This window comes from Anas platyrhynchos, chromosome 3 (genome assembly GCF_047663525.1).
Source record: "Anas platyrhynchos isolate ZD024472 breed Pekin duck chromosome 3, IASCAAS_PekinDuck_T2T, whole genome shotgun sequence".
Classification (NCBI taxonomy): Eukaryota; Metazoa; Chordata; class Aves; order Anseriformes; family Anatidae; genus Anas; species Anas platyrhynchos.
Window position 1 is genome coordinate 48,719,745 of NC_092589.1, and position 22,222 is coordinate 48,741,966.

Below are 22,222 nucleotides of genomic sequence, written 5' to 3' on the forward strand. Positions count from 1 at the left end.
GTAATAAAGGGTGTCCGTGGCAATTTAACTGACTGGATTTAAAATAACCCCATCAATTAAGCAGCTGCAACTGCTGAGCTTTTCATGGCTGGGTTTGCTTCCTCCTCTGTGCTCAGGAAGCATTAGGTGCAGTGGGGACCTAATCCCTACCCATGTATCCAATTGATGTGCTACTGCAGTAAGGAAATAAGCAACCATAGCGAAGCTCACCATGCAGGGTATCAGGATGGAGATCCTGGGTCTACTCTCAGTTTCCTGGTCAGCCCTGTGCATTCTACAGGCATAATACACTCCTTTCATGCGGGTTAAGAGTGGAGACAGCAAATTCCTGGGGGCAGGAGCCGTCTCGTACCTTGTGCTTGGAGGCTACTTTCATCAGGGGGATGCACTCTCGTCTGGGCCTCTGAAGTGCTGGCATTAACCAAATATCTGCCTTTTTAAAAGGATTAACACTGTACCTTTCCACTGTGGTCAATTATTTTTTATATAAGCTTGCATGTGTCCATGAGTGTGAGAGAAAATGAATCTGAAGGTTGTTTGTCTCCATTTCAGGCTTCTGTCATGTTCTAAAATCACATGCAGATGGAAGAAAAATAAATAAATCATGGCCACAAACCTGCTGATGGAAGTCAGATGCACTAGCTGGTGTGATTTTGGGTGCTAACTATACATTTGGGGACTTCTGTAGGGAGAGTCTGCAGTGCAGCAGAGCATTAGCACCCACTCGCAGAGTATAGCAGGGGGTCTGGGGAGGTTTGAAATGCTTGGATGTCACCCCAGTCCCTCCTGTATCAGCTGCAGGCCCCCTCAAGCTGGAACCCACACAAGGTTCAGAGTGCTCTCAGTTTTCAGGTGACAGCTCTAATCTGTTTCTAATCTACTCAAAACTTCTGCAGATATTTTGAAGGGTAAAGAAGGCAGCAGACGGGTTGGGTGCTTGAAGAACTGAACATTTTCTCCCCATGAAAGGAGTACTCCAAAGGTTTTCTGCCTGGCACGCTGGTCAGCAATGAGAATGAATCTGGCTTCACTTTACCACCTTTAGGGAGGTGCATCCATATAGGCTAACAGAAGTTAAACAGATCACATCGCTCAGTCCTCTCTCTGTGTTGCTTATCTTTCCTCTGCCAGCCCACGGGGAACTGAAAAATATCCAAACTGCTTAACTGCTTATTCAGAACAGAAGTGAGCCAAAGCTGGAATTGGTTATGCAAACAATCTTGAACACTGGATTTGCTGGTAAGACAGGATACGCATCCAGGCCACCCAGTCTTTGTTTCTGCAAAACCAAAAATCAGACAGTGATTTTCTCCAAAAGAACCAGAATGTTTCTATGTCTACTTCATTTCCACATTTTGATTCCCTGCTTTGCCATGCAGCCCACTCAACTTCCCCTCTTCCTGCCAATCACAGCTTCATGCTTCCAACATTTAAATGATTTACATTGCATTAGCCACATAAGAAGGGTTCTCCTTTTTATTACATCCATTTGCAAATCAAAATCTTGTCCTGAAATCCATACAGAACAATGTTAAGGGACTAGTGGACAATTAAAAATCTTCTAGTACATGAAACATACTTTCCCCCAAAACAAACAGTTGATTACTTTGATTTTTTTCCATCAGTAACTTCTTTAGCTACTCAATAAATTATTTTTAAATTTCTTTCCTTGAATTCCTTTTTTTTTTATGAGAAGTACTCAACTCTGATGAAATTCTGGTGAAAGTGGAATAAGTCACTACTTTCAATACGATCTTGAAGTGAGAAAAATACACTCACATATGTTGACACAAATGTATGTGTGTGTGCATGCACTCTTTACACACTGAATTATCCTTATATTAGACATAGATTTGAGTCACACCTTTTGGTTTAGATACAAATTTGAATCTTCTAAAGTTTTGGAGGTGTTTGAATCTAAACTTGTTGCTCAATGCAAAATAAAATATAAATAAATAAATAAATAGGATCCTATTCAAAATTAAGAATCCATTTAAAGTTCAAACATTTCTCACCAGTAACCTTTCCCTAAGCGGCAATGACATTTGAGCTTTGCAGATGAGACACAGTCGCATGAAAAACATAGAAATATTATGGCTCTACTAGGTACCATCACAGGATGGCATTCAAATAAGCAACTAGAACTTCTGCCAGCATAAATCACTATATTCCCCCTGAGATTCCTACCCCATGAAAACCAATATACCATGTAAAGGGACACAACAATTTCAAACTCACATTTTTATCCTTCATTGTGAAAGGGAACAATACTAAGTCAATAAAGAAAAATGACAATACATTTGATTCACTTTCTTTAAGCATTTGATGGGATTTTTACTTCTTCCTCTGTGTAATCAATGAACCTCATTTGTGTGGGTTTTTCACACAGTAACAAAGGACTGTGTAACAAGATTGTGTCTAAATTATAAGAAATAGTGGAGAAAAAGTCAGGAATAGGAAGAAAGGAGCTTAGAAACAAGTGCTATATAAGAGATGCTTTTTATTTTGCAGTTGACCACATTCCAAGCTGAATTTGCCCTTTTCTTAACAACCTTAGTATAGATTTCTCCTAGTTGTAGTTCTGACAATTTAACATAATAAATTATGATACTAATGTGCTAGGATACAGTTGTACTTAATAGCCTATTGAAGGCAATTAAATCCTTATGAAGGCATGCAGAACAAATTCCTGAGAAAATTATGAAAACACAACCCTAATAAATAACTTTAATCCACACAAAACTTGAAGTTTAAATTTTGAGTGTGTGGAAGAGTTAGCTGTAAAGCCACAGGCAGGCTGGACAGCCATACCAACAAAATGTCATGTAACTGTGTTGCAGTTAAGCTGGACCAGATGACACGTGTCTCCAAACCTTTGAAGGTGGAGCAGTATCTTGTGATTTTGGAGAAAGAGCATGAATACAGTCACTAGAGACTTCATGTGTCCAGCCTGAGGAACAGACATCTCCCCCCACACCGTTACCCACAGGACAGAAACCCACCTCACAAACCTTCCTCGGGTTGTCCTCTTCAGTTGTAAGGGGTCACCATCAAAGTCTGCACCAAAATTCCTGGTTGCACCATCACCCCAGGGCAAGGATGCCGTGGATAAAAGGCCCTGCCCCTGCACACTGCACCTTGACTTTAATTTTATTAAATCTGAAGCCCAAATTCTGAGTGAGTGAAGGAGTTAGGCATAAATATATTCCCATTTCTTGCAAACGATACATTACCAGCACTCAAAAATGAAGATGACACCTATGCATTCAACAGCAGCAGTTGTTGCTTTGCCAAAACTAAGCTCTTATAGCAGAGAGCTTGCTTAATTTAAGCATGGTGACTACATGTGTCTAGCAACTCTAGCCAGGGCCTGGGCCTGGGTCTCAGGCAGGATGAATTCACAGAATCACAGAATTGTAGGGGTTGGAAGGGGCTTCGAAAGATCATCGGGTCCAACCCCCTAATTGCTCCTCACAATCCCGCGCCACAGCACAATGGCAGCCAAAATGCCTGCCTTTGCCTCTATAGCACTTGCTTTAAAGGCCAGCCTTCTGCCTTCATCAGTTTGATTTGCAGATTACCACAAAGAACTTCGTAAGTTTGCACTTGAATAATAAATACATAAATAAACTGGCATGAATAACACTCCTGGGAAATCAGCAATGAATTGCCAGGTGTATTTCTTACTCAGGGGAAAAAAAAAGAGAAAGAGAAAAGATGAATAACTGGGAGAGAATTATGCTCCAAACCTTCCCTGGTCATGCAGTATTGACAGAATAAGAACTGCTGAACTGTGGGCTATTTGGAAATGCATTTGTCAGTCAGTGCACAACCTCCCCAAAGTCTGAGCCTTATATTTGGTTAATGCTATTAGTGCTCAGAAAGACTATTAGGAAACTGACAGATGAAAATGATATCTGAAATTAGTATTTCTGGCTGTTTTTCCCTCCTCTGGGTTATTTCTACAAATCAGATGCTGTGAATTCTTATCTTGTTCCCAAATCGAATAACTCCAGTGAGCAGCACAGGCAGGTTTTGAAAGAGGAATCTCCAGTGGTCTGTGCCTCAGAGCTGTGGTTTATTCTCTCCCTCCTTGACTTTGAGGCAGCTTCATTAACTTGGACTTAGACTCTAGACTCAACTCCTGTTGTGGAGAGAAAAAAAAAAAATGCATGAAAGAAAACCTCAACGTGATCCAGACAGACCTTGAAAAATTAGATCCACAGAAAAAAAGAATACAGTCGGAACTTGCAAAGACATTTTATTTTATTGGCCTTGTAATTTCCTCACTAAACACGCTTTTAGCAGCCTACCCCTCTCAGAATCTTAATCATCTAACGGTCCCTCATAATGGCCCCATTCATGGCTCTGCAGAGCAAAAGCTCTGTGATATCGCAAATACAGGAACTCAGAAGATACGGCATGTTCCCGAGGAAGGGCTGCACACCCACAGATAGTTGGCAGAGGGAACTTGCTACTTGGAGAACATAAAATAATACAAATATGTGGATTTTCTTTCTTTCCTTTTCTCCTTCTTTCTTTCTTACTTCCTTTCTTTTTATTTTTTCTGAAGCAAGGAAGAAGAGATGCTGTGGCTGATCTGTGTGTAAAGAAAAAAAAGCACTCTGATATACAGTTCTGAATAAAGCTGAATATTATAGGCTCTCCATCTCTCTCCTCCACCATTTCCGACTGTTCATTGACTACTATAAATTAATATGACGTGATATATTGTATGGGCTGGAGACATTTTATGAGCTTTTGAAATCTTTTCCAACAGGAAATGTGAGGCATCACTTACTGTTCAGGCTTTTTTGGTTTTGTTTGTTTGGAAATGAACCGTAGGCTGAAAATCTTTCAGCTGGATCAGAACAAAGAATAATGAGTTGGTCAGCATCCTTGAGAACTGCACTTTTTCAGTGATCCAAGTACATACTTCTGCAGATCTTTTCTATGATAACAGAAAAAAAGAAAATACCATTGCATCAAGAGGTAAGTAACTGCAAAGTTTTCACAAGCTACTAGCCCTGCAATTCTGTTCCCCCTGAAGCCCCCAGTGATTTATGCTTTCTAGGTACTCTTTGCAATCATTTATTTTTTTCTTAAATTCACACTCTGACTTTATCTAAACAAAAATGGAGGGGAGGGGGGGAGGGGAGGGGAGGGGGGGAAAGAGGATAGTTTTCCAAACAGAAGCTATAACGTATGCAAAATACAGCCCAGAAAATTAGGTTTCTTCACTTATATTAAAAACTCCTTTAAGAAAAACCTGTAACTACTGAAATAAACAATATTAGAGTTTAATTTAAAAAATAAATAAATCACAGTTCAGAGGAAATATCAGCTCCTTGGTAGGACAGTTTAATTAATACACTTGATATTCTAATAGTCCCAGTGATTGCAGGATCTGTTGTCCCCAGTCTACTCATTTAATATTGACCAAGAGCATCTGCATAACTTTATGAAGCTCTACCGGTTTTTATTCCAGCAGGAAGCAGTGTGCTCCCTCCAGAACTATTGGGTAGCCAAACACCATAATCTGTATTCCTAGCTACGATGGAAAAACTAGAGTAGTCCCCAGAACAATGGTAAGAATTATGTGGAAAAAATGGCAAAAACAAACAAACAAACAATCAAACAAACAAAACACTTTTATCTAGGACCCCCACAAGATAAAGTTTACCTTTGGTTCACATCCAACCAGCCTAGAACTTGCTGTTGAATAAGAACCCTATTGTATCTAGCATGTGCAGGTGTGGTCCAGATCCATTTCTGTATTAGAAATAACCACTATTGCAACTATGGTATAAGGTATAAGATACAGAGAGTACTACATACCTAAAGATTTATGGATGCATCCACACTTGAAACTATAATGTAAGGTAAGAACCTAACCAAAATGGTTTTGTGGACAGGGCTTCTTTCCAGAGTCCTGCTTTTAGCTACCAGAGAGGCCACCTTAGAGAGGACACCGTGGCTATCTGGCAGTCTGTGCATGAACCTCATTAGGAATCACCTTTGTGTTAGTTGTGCTCCAGGAAACTCATCATACGGACATGTAAAGACCCACCACTGGTACCTTATAAGAAAAAAGGAGCCTAGGAGAAAGAAACAGTTTATTTCTGCCCTGTGAAAAATGTCTCCTCCAGAAGAGAGCAAGCAGAGAGCTGTATGCATGCCAGACTACCCAACCGCACCTGTCCTAGACTGATACGGCAGCATCACTCTCCACATTTCATGAATAATAAATGCTCATGTTAAAGGAGGAGATTGCAAGAGAGGATAGGTTGAAGGAAAGCATAAGTTAAACAGCAAGAAATGCATCTAATACTTGCATTTACCAACTGAAGCCCAGAGTTTTGCATCACTAGGCAGAAGGAACAAATTGACCTCTTCACAGAAGTGGAGCGCTGAAGATGTTTAATGAATTGCTTCAGAAACAGAATCAGTTCTACACCGAACACAGGTATCGCAGGGAGGAAAGAAAAAAAGAAAGGAAAAAAAAAAAAAGACACATAAAAGCACTGTGCAAACTGCTGACAGCACTTGCTATGTGAGAGACAATCAAGGTACTTAACGTTTTAAAACACATGCTTGGCATAATAACCAGCGCTACAGAATCCTCATCCAGACACTGAATGAAGAGGAGCATCGCTACACTAGGATTATAAAAGATATCCTTTAAGCCTCTTGCATAAATGCATGTGTTCTGAGCTGGAGAAACGTTAACTTATATCCTTCATGCACCTAGGGGCTGTTTTCCACCTCAGAAGCTGAGGGGAGCAGAAGGGGGCATCATGCTATTGATTTTCTACCAACATGTTTAACCTTCCACTGCTGCTGTCAGCACTTCCAGTGTTAATGCCAACAGCAAGTGAACTACCTGCTGGTGTGCAGAGGGATTGTTTCAGCTGCAAGATTTGGGAAATCAGAGGTCTCTCTCTCAGACCTGGGTTAATTAATGACCATACCTGAAAGGGTGTGGATGAAGAAGAGAAAGGGGAAGGGTGTCTGCAAGTTCAGACAGCGCTTCCTACACAACTCACAAGCAGCCACTCTGTAATTTCACTGTGCCTTTGGTTCTGAGTCACACAGTAACACTCAGCAACTGGAATATACACAGTTCTTCTAATGAATATTTCCTTTAACAAGTGCTGTGCAGTAGCACAGCAGCAGCACTCAGGCTCTGGGTGGTGGGGAAGCAGCCACCGTCCAGCTTCCAGGCCCTACAGGGGCTGCTGGAGCCGAGACAGGCATTTTGCAAGAGTCAGTAGCTGGAAAGGCTGGTAACAGCTTGTGTAGCCCTGCTTTTCTAGGTCACTAGAGCAGGTTCAGAAGCACAGAGAAGTCAGCTTCATCTCTCCAGCAGTCACCTGGTGCCCACACAAAGTGAGGCAGTTGCTTCAGTCCCATTCCTCCCGAGCAGCTGCTTGCGCTCGCTGCGAACCCACGCTGGCTCCTTGATCCCAGGCTCCTCAGAAAAGCCCAGCAGCGAACCGACGTATAGCTTGAACTGCTCCCCGACGCCTGTGAAACCTGATTTATATCAGACAGCTGATGTGTCATCCTCACAGTAAATTACAATTGTCTTGAACTTTTGACCAACTTACCTCCACTCTGTCTACTAATGTAGCTCCGCCGAGTATAATTCACACGCTTCCCACTGTTGCAGCTGCTGTCTATAAAGGGAACCTCAGCAAGCAGGAAAACAAAGTCTCTCCTTGTCCCATACATACACAAGACCCGCACATGCACGATTCGCAGCAAAGGAGAGCAATATTCAGTCCCAAAGCAACTGCAGGGCTGCCCTGCAGTACCATGCAGACAGGCAAGGGCTGAGCATTTCCAGCAGCACCGGGGGTGCCCCAGCACCCTACCCCAATACCCTGCTACAGTAATTGCCCCCCTCTAATGAGGCAGCAGGTACCAAGCCTTAGTACCACAGAGCTATGACGGAGTTCCCTAAAATGCACTCGATACGATTTTTGTTGTTGTTATTACCTCCTCCAACACAGTTTGGGCTTGCAATATTAAGACAGCTTGGGTTTACATACAGAGGGAATACAAATAGCTTTCCTGCAAAATAAGTGATGAAAACACACCATTCGCCGGTGCTGTGTGGCTTGTTGGATTTATGGTCTCCCGTTTGGGATGAACTGCGCAATTCTCTTGCGGCATTGCCATTATGAATAATGTGGCCACTCTAAACTCACACTAATAAAACCTGAATGTATCACCACATTGTTCGGCGCTATGTATAGGAGAGACCCATCCATTAGCGAGGCGGGCACTGAAAACTCTTTGTGACAGGAGCAGCGCAGGGACAGCTTCACAGCAGCTATTCAGAGCCACTTTACAACTTCCTGAGCACAGCCGAAGCTGGGCTGCGTGCCAGCACTTTGGGAAATGGTTGGCAGAGAAGGCTCAGGCCACTGATTTGTAGATCACATGAATCCCCAGGCAAAAGAAAAGGGGTAGTGAGAGTACCTGTTAGAGGGTACTTCTAGCATGCTCACAGCCCACCTTTAACATTGGTTTCAGCCCACTCATGCCTTTTACAAGTCCCCTGGCAAAACCAGGTTACTAAGATTTGCAAACTGGACAACCACGCCATTCCTTTAGCTACGGTTTTGCTATTAGTGACCACCGTAGCCTTCATGGACCATCAGAAATATTCAAACCTGAGTGTGGTAGGCAGCCACGCCAATAACAGCAGGACAACCCAGGGGTTCCTAAAGCACCATGCTCTGAAGGAAGTTCCTCCAGCTCCTGCAGCTGTTAACGTGGTGGGGCAGGAGTAGAAGCACAGCAGATTTTCTGCTGCCACTAGCCTAGTTACAGCAGCCGAGCATATGACTACAGAAAGCACATCTGTCTACTCAGAGCAGAGGCAAAACCAAAAGCAATGAATATCTATCAGCAATACTATCTTCTTCCTAGCCAAAAGCCTCCAGACTTCGCTAATGGCTCACACGTGCTGCTTCCTGCATGCCCCATGACCAGGCTGGCTGTTCTCCATTTGTCCTGCTTCAAGACACTTTAATTTGATGAATGCTTTAACCCTGGAGAGATACCCAGGAATGTACTCACACCATGTGTTACATTTCTTCTGCATGAAGATCCTAACAAATATCTTGCAGAGTTCAACTGCCTTCCTTTACAGAAAGGCACATTTTTGCTTCTGGATTGCCCTTTCCTCCAAGCAGCAGTATTTAGCCATGCAAAACAGTCCTGAAAATTCACCCGACTGCTGTGGCACAAAGACAGCCCTGACAAGAAAGTTTAAATTGAACATTTTTCAGTGGATGACAAATCTTGGCCTGCCTGAAGCCTCTGAAAGCCCAAAATGCAATGCAAATTAAAGTTCAAGGAGCCTAGAAGGAAACTATTTTAGCTTTAGGCTTTCAACCAAGAAAAAAAAAAAAAAAAAAAAAAAAAAAGTTTAAAATTTTATTTAAAATAGCAGTTCAATCATTTACTTTCCCAATATTAATGAACGCCTTCTGTATGTTTCCCCAGATAAGGCTGTGATTCACGTCGCAGGCATACCCCAGAAACTCAAAAGGTCAGAAAGATGGCAACAAAGAGTTTTGTTAATATTACCTAGAATCCACTCTGTTCCTTCAGCTATTTTAGTATCAGTAAATAATTCTTTACGTTTTCTGACCTAAGCAGTTCCGTTTGAGAAGTTTCCCAGCCTGGATGTTTCTAAAATGTTACCAAATGATTAAACACAAATCCTCAAATGAAGAGAGCAGGTTTTATTAAATATCCCAGAGCAGTGCTGTCTGCCCACACTTATGCCCATGTCTGGCTGCTGGCTGATAAACGCCTTGGCTTTAAGATATTACTTATTAGCATGCCTGTATATTTCCACCTCACACAGCCACCCAAGGGTGATTGCTATCTGTTAATTGAATTCCGTGCCAGCAACTGTGTCTTTGTGTGCCTGCCATTATAATTTCGAGGATTGTGACTTCATTTCCTATTTACAAGTTGCAGCGATAAAAAAGTATTTATTTATATATAAGTAAATACAACATTTTTGTAGTTATTTGGGGGGTGGAAATCACATGTGAAATGCACAGGTGTCTCTGTTCTTTTGCATTCCTTTTTCTTTTGCATTTTAAAGGCATTCTGATTCTCACCTGAAACAGAGCGTGTGTGGGGAAGTGAAGGGAGAAGGGGGTAGAGAAACAAAGAGAGATGCTTACATTCAGAGCAGAGCAAGCTGAGGCTGTAGAAGTACTTAGGTGCTCACTTTCCCAGCACTGGACTCCACGTTTCAGGCTTATTGGAGTAATGATTTACACATAAACTGCACTTTATTCAAGCATTTCAGAGCCGTTTACCGTCACTGCCTTCATAACAATGTTTTATGGAATACTTCTGCCATTATTCTAGACGAGAAAATGTGATGTGGACATTGATTGAGTCTCCCAAGACCACACTGTGAGACTGGGGTAGGACTAGGTGAGAGAACCAGCCAATGACACAGGACCCCACCGGTGCTTGAATGAAGCCTGACATGTCTGACCCTCAGGCCTGCATCTTGGCGGCAAGAACCCATGCCTCAGCTAACTTGTGCTGGCCGCCAGAAGAAAGCTGAAGCTTTTGAAAAGACATTAGACCTTCTGAATGGCAAGCACAGGAAACTCCTGAACCACCAACCACAGTTGGCCGCTTTTGCGGGGAAAGCTTGTCTATAATCCCTTTCATAAATGCATGGGGATTCACTTTATAATACCTCCTGGCTTTCTTGCCCCCATTACGTCTGCAGGAAAGTTGTTCAAGAAGCTCAGTCCTTGGAAGATCAAAAGCTGATTTCTCTATTAAGACCCACAACAAGCAGTCTGTAAGGAAGTGGATGTTAAAGGGCTTGGAGGGGGTTGTGGCTACCACAGACTAAGGGTCTATGGAAGTGCAGGGTGATCTCTTTTATCCAGCCAATTAATATTTCACAAAAAAAAAAAAAAAAAAAAGCAGTCAAGCCTACAGTCAAGCAAGCCCTTGTTACAGTGTCCTGTATGGAAATGGATTTCTTCCTACCCAGGTTATGCTTCTGAGCACGCATGCTGTGAGCGCTCATGATGCCAAATGGCTGCAGTGGCAGCACCCAAGTACTGAAATGAATCAGAGCCTCCCTACCTGGATGTCAGGCACTCACAAAACAGTATTACCTGGAGCCTGTCTACATGAGAATCTCCTTCATCATTGATTTGCTTTACCTTTTTCAATAGCCAGAATGTGCTGATCTACAAGTGAATTAACATAAGCACCCCAGGAAGTTAGAAAGTGTTTTGTGAACTGGAAATAAAAGGTTCAGGATCAGATTCATTTTAACAGCCTGGGAAACCTTTATTCAAATTATATTACTGTAGTCCAACCAGTCCCCAGTTTAAGAACACTTCATGTCTTTAGTCTGGCTTTTATTAAAAAGCTGGATGCATATTGCTATAAATTAGCTTAAGAAAAAAATCTTTGCTTGAATTCTTTATATTCATCACTGATTCAGCTAACACTAAAAAATTGGCTTCAGCTACCCTCCCTTTGTCTTACAAATCCTCTATAAATTGTATTATTTAGAAAATGAGATACAGTTACTGTTTTCAGGGAAAAAAAAATACTTCCAAGGACAAATTGTTTGCAATATAATAGATGGACGCAAGAATGTCATTTATTATTGAGATCACTCAACCTAATCTGTAAATTTATTTTGGCTGTTTAGAACTTAGGCAAACTTTATCCACTTGAACTATTTTATTTATTTTTTTCAGATTGTGTGTCACCCTCACAATAATATTGTCCTGAATATTAAGTTCCTGGATTTTGCTTTCTTAAAATATAGGAAAGCATTGTCTGTGCAAAAGGACCCTTAAAAAACATTCTTCTAATAAACCTTCCAATAATCCAGTTGGACGATGTCAAAATTAACAGGGTTGAAACGTTTCAGAATGATTCTGTAGGTGATTTGATAATATTTAAAATCTGAATATTAAAAATAAATATGTTCTGAAACCAAAGGAAAACCGCGGGTCCACAGTGAAACAACCAGCAGTGAGAATTACCTTCTTCAGAGTCTGAATTGCTTACATTTTTTTCTGTCAAGAATATCATCACAAACACAATGTTCCTACAAAACATTTCAATTCTGACAAAGCAGCATTTCCTGGTGGAAGATATTCTGGTCAAAAACCTTTCAACAAAATGTACTTCAGACTCAGGCTTTGATTATATGAGAACACAGTGCTCTTTCAAATGTCTCAAATGCAAAATTAGTCCTGCTCTGTGCATAGCTCAGGACTGAGAGGTAAATTAATGCAGGGTGTTCTCTTGCTGCAAGCTCTTGCTATTGGGATGGGAAAATCAGACACATGCTCGCTAAGCCAGGTCAGTTGCTTAGGTGACCAAATCCAGGGAAGAGTTCTCATCTGAGAAACATTGTGAATTTGGCCTTGGTGTGATCTCAAGGGTTGGCCGGAGACTGGTGCCTTGGCCAGAGGCACAGTCATGCACCCATCGCGGCTGAGGGCTCTTGGGAGACAAACAAAATCTGCTCAATAAAGGCCATGTTATAAGGCACACATATATAACTGAGGACTGATTGTACCTTTAGATTGTACCTTAACTTGGATGTTCCGTAAATCTTAGCCCTTGGCTCTGCAATGTTAATATTTTTTGAATCTGTAATTTTTGTTGTGTAATTGTATATAGTACATAATTACTCATAATTCATTACTGCACATGCGGTACTGCAGACAATGTTTAGACATTAAATCTCAGCTCAGTGATTGAATAGAGGGTACAGTAAAAATAAATATCCATGTATTTCATAAATATTTGCATAATGAGCTATTTAAATGCAAGAGATTCTAACATATGTAAACAATTGGAAATACTGTATGTGTGTAATTCTAAAGTGGATGCAAAAAATATACACAACTCCTTCTAAAATCATATGATTTAGGACAGAAACATAGCAATTTTTTTTTAAGGTTTTATGTATTCCAGTACTACAGACTGTAAATACCCATTGTATTAAAAACATGTTGCTCAGTACAATTAGTGAGTAAACTGTATGACTCAGACCCTTGGGTGACAAAGACAGGGGAATAAATGGGCATTAGTTACTGTCCAGTTACAGTGAAATCTTTTTGCAGTCTGCAGACTGAAGACATCCAAATGGCTACTGAACAAAGTCAGCACAATCAATCCTCATTCAACAAATACCAGAGGAAATAAGTTTTCTGTAGTTACAATGCTCCCACAGAACACATTGCAGAACTTCTGCAAAACTTCCTCCCAACTCAACGTGCAGCAGTGCATGCAATGGGAACTGAGAGGCAAGCTCTGCCAGAACACACCCCTTGCTTCTTGTGGTCTTAATGCAATCTGAGGTTTGTGGACCTGTGCATCAAATGCCACCTTAGACTCTACAACCCAGTCCACAGATTAAATGGTTCAGTTTGGTTTCTGCAGAGGAAATGTAATGGTAGAGGATGAAGGGACCAATGAGACTTTCAAAGTAAAAGCTTTTCTTTGTGTTAATAACCAGGCTGAGCTAGCTGTCAAGGAGAGAAACAATGAGCATTGTACTTAGCTAGGCTGCCTACTGACTAATTACTGCCTTTGCAGAAAGCAGCTTCTGTGCTAAGGACCAAAGCAGTCGGATCATATCCACAGTCCCACCTCTGAGCTCACAACAGATTAGAGAAAATGAACAGTGGACTGCTGCTCCCATCTCCTTCCAACTCCATGACTCAGGCGTATCAGACGGACACTGCTAACAGGATGCATCCCACCTCCCTTGGAGCACTCCACATTTCCATGCTGGAGGGTTAGGTTTGGGAACAGGGTTCTGCAATGACCAAAGGGTGTTTAACTTTCCCCAGGGCCTTTAGCTGTTCTCCCAGTAGGGTCCTAGCTGACAGGGCACAAGTGGTGAAAACCAAGGTGGCCCAGGAGGAGGAGCACCCCAGCAGCACCCAGCACCCCCAGGAGGTGAACAGGAGGCTGGCATGGCCAGGAGGAGATGGACAAGGATCTTCTGTCTTTGGTGGGACTTGATCACTTTTGAGCATGTTTTGTTGCCTCATCCTCCCCAAATCATCCATGTGACAGGCCTATATCAGAACAGTTGCCAGCAGCTTCCTGGCCAAATCATCCCAAGACCTCAGGGTGACAGGGACATCTCAGCAGCATCCCATTTCCCAGGTGACAACCTGCTGCCTCTGCCACGCTTCAGCCCACAGAAAGACTGCCTGTATCCTAAAAAATGCCTCTTGTATCAACCCAGGCCCTGGATCTTTGTGCATGTCAAACTCCTGGCACCTGAGCAGTTAATAAATGTTTGAGTCACTGGGGAGCTAATTTAAGATAGCCCACAATAACTGGGTGTAGCAAATAATTGGCAGACTGAAGAAATGGAAGATAATATGAGATGCCTTTGGCTGGGTGTGGGTGTTTATGTGAAGCATAGGGAGCAGTGTTTGACTCACAGGCTAAGTTAGTTAGGCCAGATTTAAGGCAATGGAAACTTCAGTATGAATTTTGGGGAGGGAAGAAATTAATGTCATTCTCTTCTATGGGCATTTAGTTTCAATATTAAACTCAAACAGATTTTCATTAGTAACGCTCCCAGTCATCAGACAGCTCTGAATTTTTAAAGCCTCCCTTCCGAACTCCTACACTACATTTCAGACATGTTGTGTCCAATTCATGACAAGCCCTGCATCAAAAAATTTTTTTTCTGCCCAGGCATTTCACATGCTTGGAGGCAAAAAAGGAGTCCTCTGAAATGCCACACAGGAGAAAGCCATTTGGGTTGTGGGGGAGAGTCACTCAGTGTGCAAACCACAGTCACAGTCATATTTCATGTACCTTCCAACAATCAACCCACAAAGCTAACACCACTCAGAAATGCTTTTAAGAGGTTTCCTACTCACCTGTAATAAAGATAACATTTACACCGCTGCTCCTTGTTGAGCAGCTGTTCTTAAAACCAAGTGTTCTTGACTAACCTGTTTCCAAAAGAAGCTTGAGAAGTAAAAAAATATGCCTTCTGAAGATAGAGGAAAAAGGTCAGTCAATTAGTATTCCACCCATTTCTCAAAGTCTCATAACATAAAATACTGTTATTTAAAAATAATACTATTAAAATAATGTTTAATTAATAGAGGGTAGTTTTGTACAGAAAGAAATTTCATTTTCTCCACCCAAAAGTGATGGTTCTGAAATTAATTTTTTCGGGTAGTGGAAAGCATCTCCAGATCTTCAGCACAGACAAATGTGTGGGGAGACAAATGTGCACTTTTGACAAAACCTATGTAACAAAAACATCTCTCTATATTAGACACTTTTCCAGCCTTCTCTCTCACTGTCCTTACTTGTATGTCTAGTATCTGCTTCAGCCCAATGTTCTTCTAAGAATAAAAGGTTAAAGTGGACCTAGCTCATGTCTAAACATCTGGATGTGGTATGAGATGCAAATGTCCTGAGAGAGGGCAGTTGGAGCTGGACACCTAAATCCATCATACATTGCATAGGCTATCTTAAAATTCTGGATAAACAGTCTGCATTATCCCATAGCCTTCTTCCAAAGTGCTACTCCCCAGAAATACATTTGAGAAATTAAGCACGAGACCATTACTTCCCAGTGCTCTCTCCAGAAGTGAAGGGCAGAGGAGGAAGGGAGGACTTCAGCACAGGACTCGTGGTGTAGGGATGGAGTACATCCACAGCCAGCATGGGCATAGGCAGACCTCCCTTGTAGTTGCATTCATGCAAGCACCATGCAGCCACTCAGACGTGCTCATGTCTCCCTCCCAGCAGACTTTCTGCTTTCATTACTGGACAATTACACCGGACAATTTCTTCTGAACAGAGGCACCTCCTGCTCCTAGACCTGCCCCTGCCTGCTGCCTCTCCCAGCCTTCCAGGGACCTAAGCCATAGCCCCTTCCTGATGCCAAGTGCCAGGCATTGCCTTTCAGGCTCTGGCTGGGCAGAGGCAAGTAGCAAGTGGTGCAGGAAGCAGGGAGTAGCAGCTGCACCACCACACACCAACAGAAATAAGCAGAGCTTCTGTCAAAGGTCCTCTGTGCAGCTGCATGCTTTACATACCTTGGGACAGCTGTGCATTAAGGCCAATGCTAGTCTTTAATTGCAAATTGCTTTAAGCAGCTGTTTAAAAAGCAATCCACCTATCTTGACCTCCTCTTGCCATCTCAAGCAGGACTTTGGAAATTGTTAAACAAAGGCCATCTCCAAATAGAGCAATGTTCATCTCCACAGGATGAACGTGGCAAAAGGTCCGAGTTTTGGGGGGTGGGCTTCAAACATGTATGCACCCTGATATTTCTGAGAGCAAGGATAAAATAGACTAAAAGGAATCAGAAATAGAGATTTCTTGTTCAGCAGGCATGGACAGACAATCCAGTTGTGGAAACTGAAGAAGGAAAGGTTGTGCATTTTGAAAAGCAGACAGTCTGGATCTGCACCAACAACTCTTTATAATCCAGTGGTGGAAGGTCTAATTGAGGCTGTACAATTACCTCCTCTCTATATAAAATGAAATGTGCACTCCCTCAGTGGTTATAATTGGTGGAAGAAAAAAACAAAACAAACAAACAAAAAAAAACTGGGGAGAAGGGTTGAAATACACTGCAGGATCAATTTTAGTTGTAATGGTTTTAACATTTCATCTATACGTTTAACTGGCTGAAGCGGGTGGAAATAAATATTATGTTAGCAACTGTGTCATGGGATGAGGCTTTGCTTTTGATTAAAAAAATAAAGGGAAACAACCATCACCGTTTTATAGATATCGTAATTTGTTCCACATACATTTTTTCAATAGTGAGATGTACTAAAATATTTAACTGGTAAATAAAAATGCCTATAAACTTCTGAAGACATCTTCAGAGCACCTGGACCAAGACTGAAGAATGTCCTTGCATTCTATGTTGTCTTGTAATATTTAACATAAGACTATATAAAAAGATATGCACATGCATAGAGTATCACATGCAATTATCACTTTACGCATCACTTCCACATAACAAAATATACTGAGTACTGATTTTTCAAACCTTATTATGCATTGGCCTCCTTCTGTTTCTTTTTTTTTTTTTTTTTTTTTAATGATATCAACAATTATTTGCCTCTACATCTCTACATCAAGTTTACTTTGCTGATGTTACTAGCATACAGTGCAAACTGAAATCATAAACTGAGATACAAGTTCAAGCTCAGATACCAGTCCCAGATTTCCCCACTTTGGAGCAGTTTGGAGTTCATGTTTAAAGTACCAGAAACATAAAGCCTAATTAACACATTTTTTCATTATAAAATATGGAATATATGCACTAAGCTGGAGGCAAAAGACCATCAGCTATTACATGATATCACATAATTTGATCTCTTAAACCTCAGACATCAGTAATATTACTGATGCAAATAACTAAATGAAACAAAAAATCTGACATGCAACATGTCTAGGGGCCTTGGTTCAATTTTAAATGTCTGAACCTTGGGTAAGAATCCAGACTTTTCCAATGAAGTTTTTACCCAGTGGATGTTTATTTTTCTCTAGTGTAATTTGATGCTGCTGTTGGTTTTGGCATTAATACATTAAAAGTTAAATTTATGTCAGCACCAACAGATCAACTATCAGCTGTTGCTATTAACTTTGACATCAAAATCATTAAGAAATTGCCATCATGTAAATTAATTATCAGAATTGTATTGGCATGAATGCATAATGATATTACTCATGCAAATAATTAAAGAAAATGCACAGTGAAAAACACATTAGAATAATGGCACAAAATGTCATTATTCTGGCTTCTTGACAACAAGGCACTATTGGTTTTCAGCACAGTGAACTTTAAGGTTAACAGAAAGAGACAGGGAAGTCCAGTGCAGGGCTAAAACTGCTCTTATTTGTGCCTGTATTTATTCAGCATACGACACTGTAGGAATGAAAACCAACATTTTTAAACTCATTGGAGAAAGCTTTTAACATCACTCTGGGAAAAATTAAAAAAATGAGCAAGAGAGCAGCAGAATGACTTATAGTGCTGTTGTCCAAAGATATATGTTCTTTTGTTGTTGCCAATTTCAAGTCTCAAAGGACCTCCAGCACAGAAAGGTTGCTGTTATTAAAATGCTGGGATCTTTCTGAGCACAGGAGAGTAATAATTAACCTGAAAGTATTTAGGTTATCTCCTTCCACCCCCTACCCAAAAGGTAATTATTACTGATCAGTGCGCAGGGAGAGAGAGCCGTGATTACGGTGCATGTGTGCGGTCTCTTAATTTAATGTGCAATGGGCTGAGGCAGCTTTTTCGTCAACAGCGAAAGACTGTCCACTCCAATAGAACAAACATTACTAACGAGTCCGTAGTGCACGCCAGCTTACTCACCAGCTGGACACATTTCTCTTAAATGTCTCTCCCCATTCCCTCCCAGGCCAACGGAAGAGGTGTTTCTCAGTCATGGTTTTCTACTTGAACCAGAAATTACACTATAGAAGTAATGCAAAAAGGCAGTCATTTAGAGGGGTCTTGCCTTCCAGCTCCCATCTCTACTAGGCTAAGGAAACCCCATGCTTCCTCCAAATCAGGAGTTTACATCCTACAAAAAAATTTGACATTTTAAAAGTTAAAGCATGGGGTAAAGAGCCTTATGTGTCTTCCTGTAGAAAGCAACTCCTAAGGCCACTCAAAAGAAATGGAATATGTCCATGGTAAAGCAGAGGGCTGGGAAACAGAACATCTATTTCCTTGGCCCCATCCTTGTTATTCTGCATAATTTCAGGCAAGTCGCTTAAATGGCTTGCTTTAAATTCTCTGCTGTTGTCAAAGTGAGAACAACAGTGCCTACCACAGAGATGTGGCAAATACACTGCAATAAAAAAAAAAAAAAAAAAAAAAAATCCATAAATTACAACTAGTGAAACTACCTAGGCACACACAAATATCCTACATGCTTCTGAAAAAAAAAAATAAATCTGTAAAAGATCAATTTCTGATCTAACACCCAAATTCTGCCGCTGAGCTGCCAGTACAGGCTCCTGCATGTCTGAGGAGTCACTTCTAAACCTCAGTTCGGACCCTCTTTGTCACAGCACTTTCTAGTCTTGACAGAATGAACCTCGGCACAGAAACGGGATGTACAGGCGGGCAAGCTAAGCCTCAGTGGTGTCCAAAGGTCCGGTTACTGTTTAGATCTCCTGGCAGTTCAGAGCTTATTTTCTACAGTTTGCCAGGGGGGTGGGGAAATGCACAGAGCAAACTGTTTTAGGGCAGTCAAGGTCTCTGGCAACAGTTTGGATCATAATTATTATCAGGGCAGTGGTAACTGTAATTTAAAAAAAAAAAAAAGGCTTGAAAGCTATTTCTGGTTTTCTTTAAACTTTGTAACATGCCTCAGGGATGGCTAACTTTTCAGGTATGCTGTGACTTTTTATGGTAAAATGCAGACATTTTACTTGAAACAGTTTATTTAATGATGCCCTGAGCCTCTTACTGCTGTTTAACAATCCACGCTTTGCTTCTAATCCATCAACAGATAGGTCAAACTTGTACCCATAATTTAAAGTTATGTTAATAAGATCTATGACATGTCTTGCAACATTTTATTGATAATATGTAATATATTATAAGTATCATGAGCGTCCCGAGCTGCTGTCACTCAGGGATTGTGCACATAAGGTATTACATCTCAAAAGCATGCCGCTGCAGTGAAAAAAGGACTTTAAATAAATAGGCTGGCACAATTCTGCCTTCAAAGGGACAGTCTATAAATTCACAAACAAGATTTACTGTGTAATTCAAGCCTGAATCAACACAGGACATACACTGTGTAACTGAGAAGGGGCACACCACGTGGTAGGGTGTTTATAGTGTGGGCAATATTGTAATGCAGAGGTTGTTTTGCAGGCACATCTTTTCCTTTTCTAATTACACTGATTGCCACCTCCCATTTACAATCACATACCTTCACTGAGTTTAACTGCAGTAATTGCTGCACGATAAATTTATATAAGGAAAATATTGAACGTCTGTTTAGTGCCTTATAATGTAATTTAGCGGCTGGGAAAAAAATAAAAATAAAATGGAAACTACAGCATCGTGTGACTTGATCAGCTCTCCATGGAACATGGCAAAGAAGCCTACGCACTACATTCACAAGATCTCTGAGGTACAGTAGCTGCATCTGGGCTAGAAGAACATCTGTAAATGCACATGCCAACATGTAGTTTATGGCCACATCTACTTATGTTAGTTTACTAAATTCTGCAGATAATATTTCGGCTTCTCAGCTGATTGTCACTGGTATAAAACTAATTCCTGGGAAAGGGCAGATAGTGTGTTACTTTGGGAGCAATAAAGCCCTGAAGTGATAGTCCCTGTGACATCACCCAAAGATGTAATTCGCTCCAGAAGCTGCTGCTTCTCCACCCAAAAATTCAGCAACACAATCTACTACGAATAAAATTGTTTTGTTTTGTTTTGTTTTTTTCCTATTAAAGAAAAAAATAGTTAAAATTACAACTAATACAGGATATCATTACCCACTTAATTCCAAACATCACTGTAGCTTTATAGGGGTTAGGACCCAAAGCAATGTAGTGCCAGCTGGGAAAACAAGCACAGAATGAGCCCCCTCCACCGAGTTAAGCTGTGTCTGTGCTGCAGCACCCGCATGTGTTGTTGTTACATGACAGGCAGAAGTCCTGGCTCAAGTTACCCACCCTCAGAGCTGTCCCTGACTTTCAGAGGTCAAGATCATGTTACCTGTCATCTTCTCCTACACGAGCAAAGGAAACATGTTCTCTCCGGCTGCTTTCATCTCTGCCTACAGAGTGGTTGCTTGACAAGTAAGGCTGTATTAAGGATATGATCCGCTAACCAAAGACACGGCAAAATCAAATGTTACACTCCACAAGCTGAACTGGAGTTGCAGCTAATCAATCCTGTTCAAAACCAGAACAGAACCACACGACCAAGTGTTCAGGCAGGTGGAAGAAAAAGGCGCACAGTTACATCTGTCCCTCGGAAATATTTTCTGCAGTTTTAGCTGGTACTGGGAGATTTCTGACTGGGGTTGATTTGGAGAGCAATCCTCCTCTCACTTCTCTAAGAGGCAATGTTATAAATTATCATCGGCTGCTAACTGAAAAGGAGGGATTATGGACAAGTGCTTGGAGAGGTGTACCACTGAGAACTGCAGCTCCTCGGCTCCATTCCCTGCTCAGCTTTGCATCTTAACACTTTGGGCAAATAACTTTAACCCTTCCACACCTTGGATGACAAACCTGTGAAGAAGTTGCTCCAGTCTGAGTGCTGCGTTTAAATATGTTATTTTTAAAGAGCTTTGAGATTCCCAGGCATACCTGACCCTAGATGGACAGATATTTTCTGGGCTGATTCACAGACTGTGAAGTATCCAGGAAAAGAGCAATTGCTGAAGAGCCAGTGAAGCCTGGCCGTGCTGGGAGCTTCTGCCATGCAGTTTGTTCTTTCAGTTCACCTCCCCAAATACACAGAAGGTGTCACACATCCTCACAGCTGTTCCTGTGCTCTTGCTCTCCCAAAACAAAACTGATCTCAGTGAGCGCATGGCTGCCTCAGGGTGACCCAGACAGGCCTGTGGCAAGGGCCAAAGCTGTTACGATTTCTCCCAAAATGTTCATTCCTGCCCCTCCTGTAAATGAGGGTAGGAGCAGTCTATAGGCCGTTAGGAGCAATGTAGCTCCTTGGGACTCTCAGTTTCTCTCTGTGAACAATTTTTGTGTCCAAAATTACTCTTCCTTGTCAATTCATCTTGCAGAAGTGCTACCCTGCACTGCCTTCAACCTATTTTTAAGAAGGCAGTCACTCCCCATCCTGAAATGGGGGAGCGTGGCTGTGCTGCTGGGCAGAACCCCCAGCCCCATGGGCCTCCCAGCAGGCTGGGAGGGCTGGGCACAGGGCAGTGCAGGTCTCTCCATCTCAGACAGAAGGATCCTGATTTACACAATCACAGACAAAAGCACAATCAACCCTGCTCTGATTAATTGCACCGGAAATGGTGAGGAGCTATCAATGCAGCAGCCAAGAGAGCTTAAAACTAAATATAACTCACAGAGAGGGGGAGAGAGGCTGAGTCTTTGGAAGCACTTTTGTAAGACAAAAGAGGAATCAAGCAAAAGTTTTACTCTCCTCTCCCCACTCCCC

The 22,222-nt window shown here is 41.6% G+C and overlaps 1 protein-coding gene across 24 annotated transcripts in view; it reads right to left on the reverse strand.

Moving 5' to 3' along the window:
- The window catches only part of QKI (QKI, KH domain containing RNA binding), a 449,819-nt gene that overhangs the window by 74,009 nt on the left and 353,588 nt on the right, over positions 1 to 22,222 (reverse strand). For all 24 annotated transcript variants that reach the window (XM_072035850.1, XM_072035847.1, XM_072035848.1 and 21 more), the window contains 3 exons: positions 4,802 to 4,951; positions 3,003 to 4,144; positions 211 to 1,279 (listed from right to left, as the gene is read on the reverse strand). The gene's annotated coding sequence lies outside the window, so the exon portion shown is untranslated. The remainder of the gene's footprint in view (positions 1 to 210; positions 1,280 to 3,002; positions 4,145 to 4,801; positions 4,952 to 22,222) is intronic.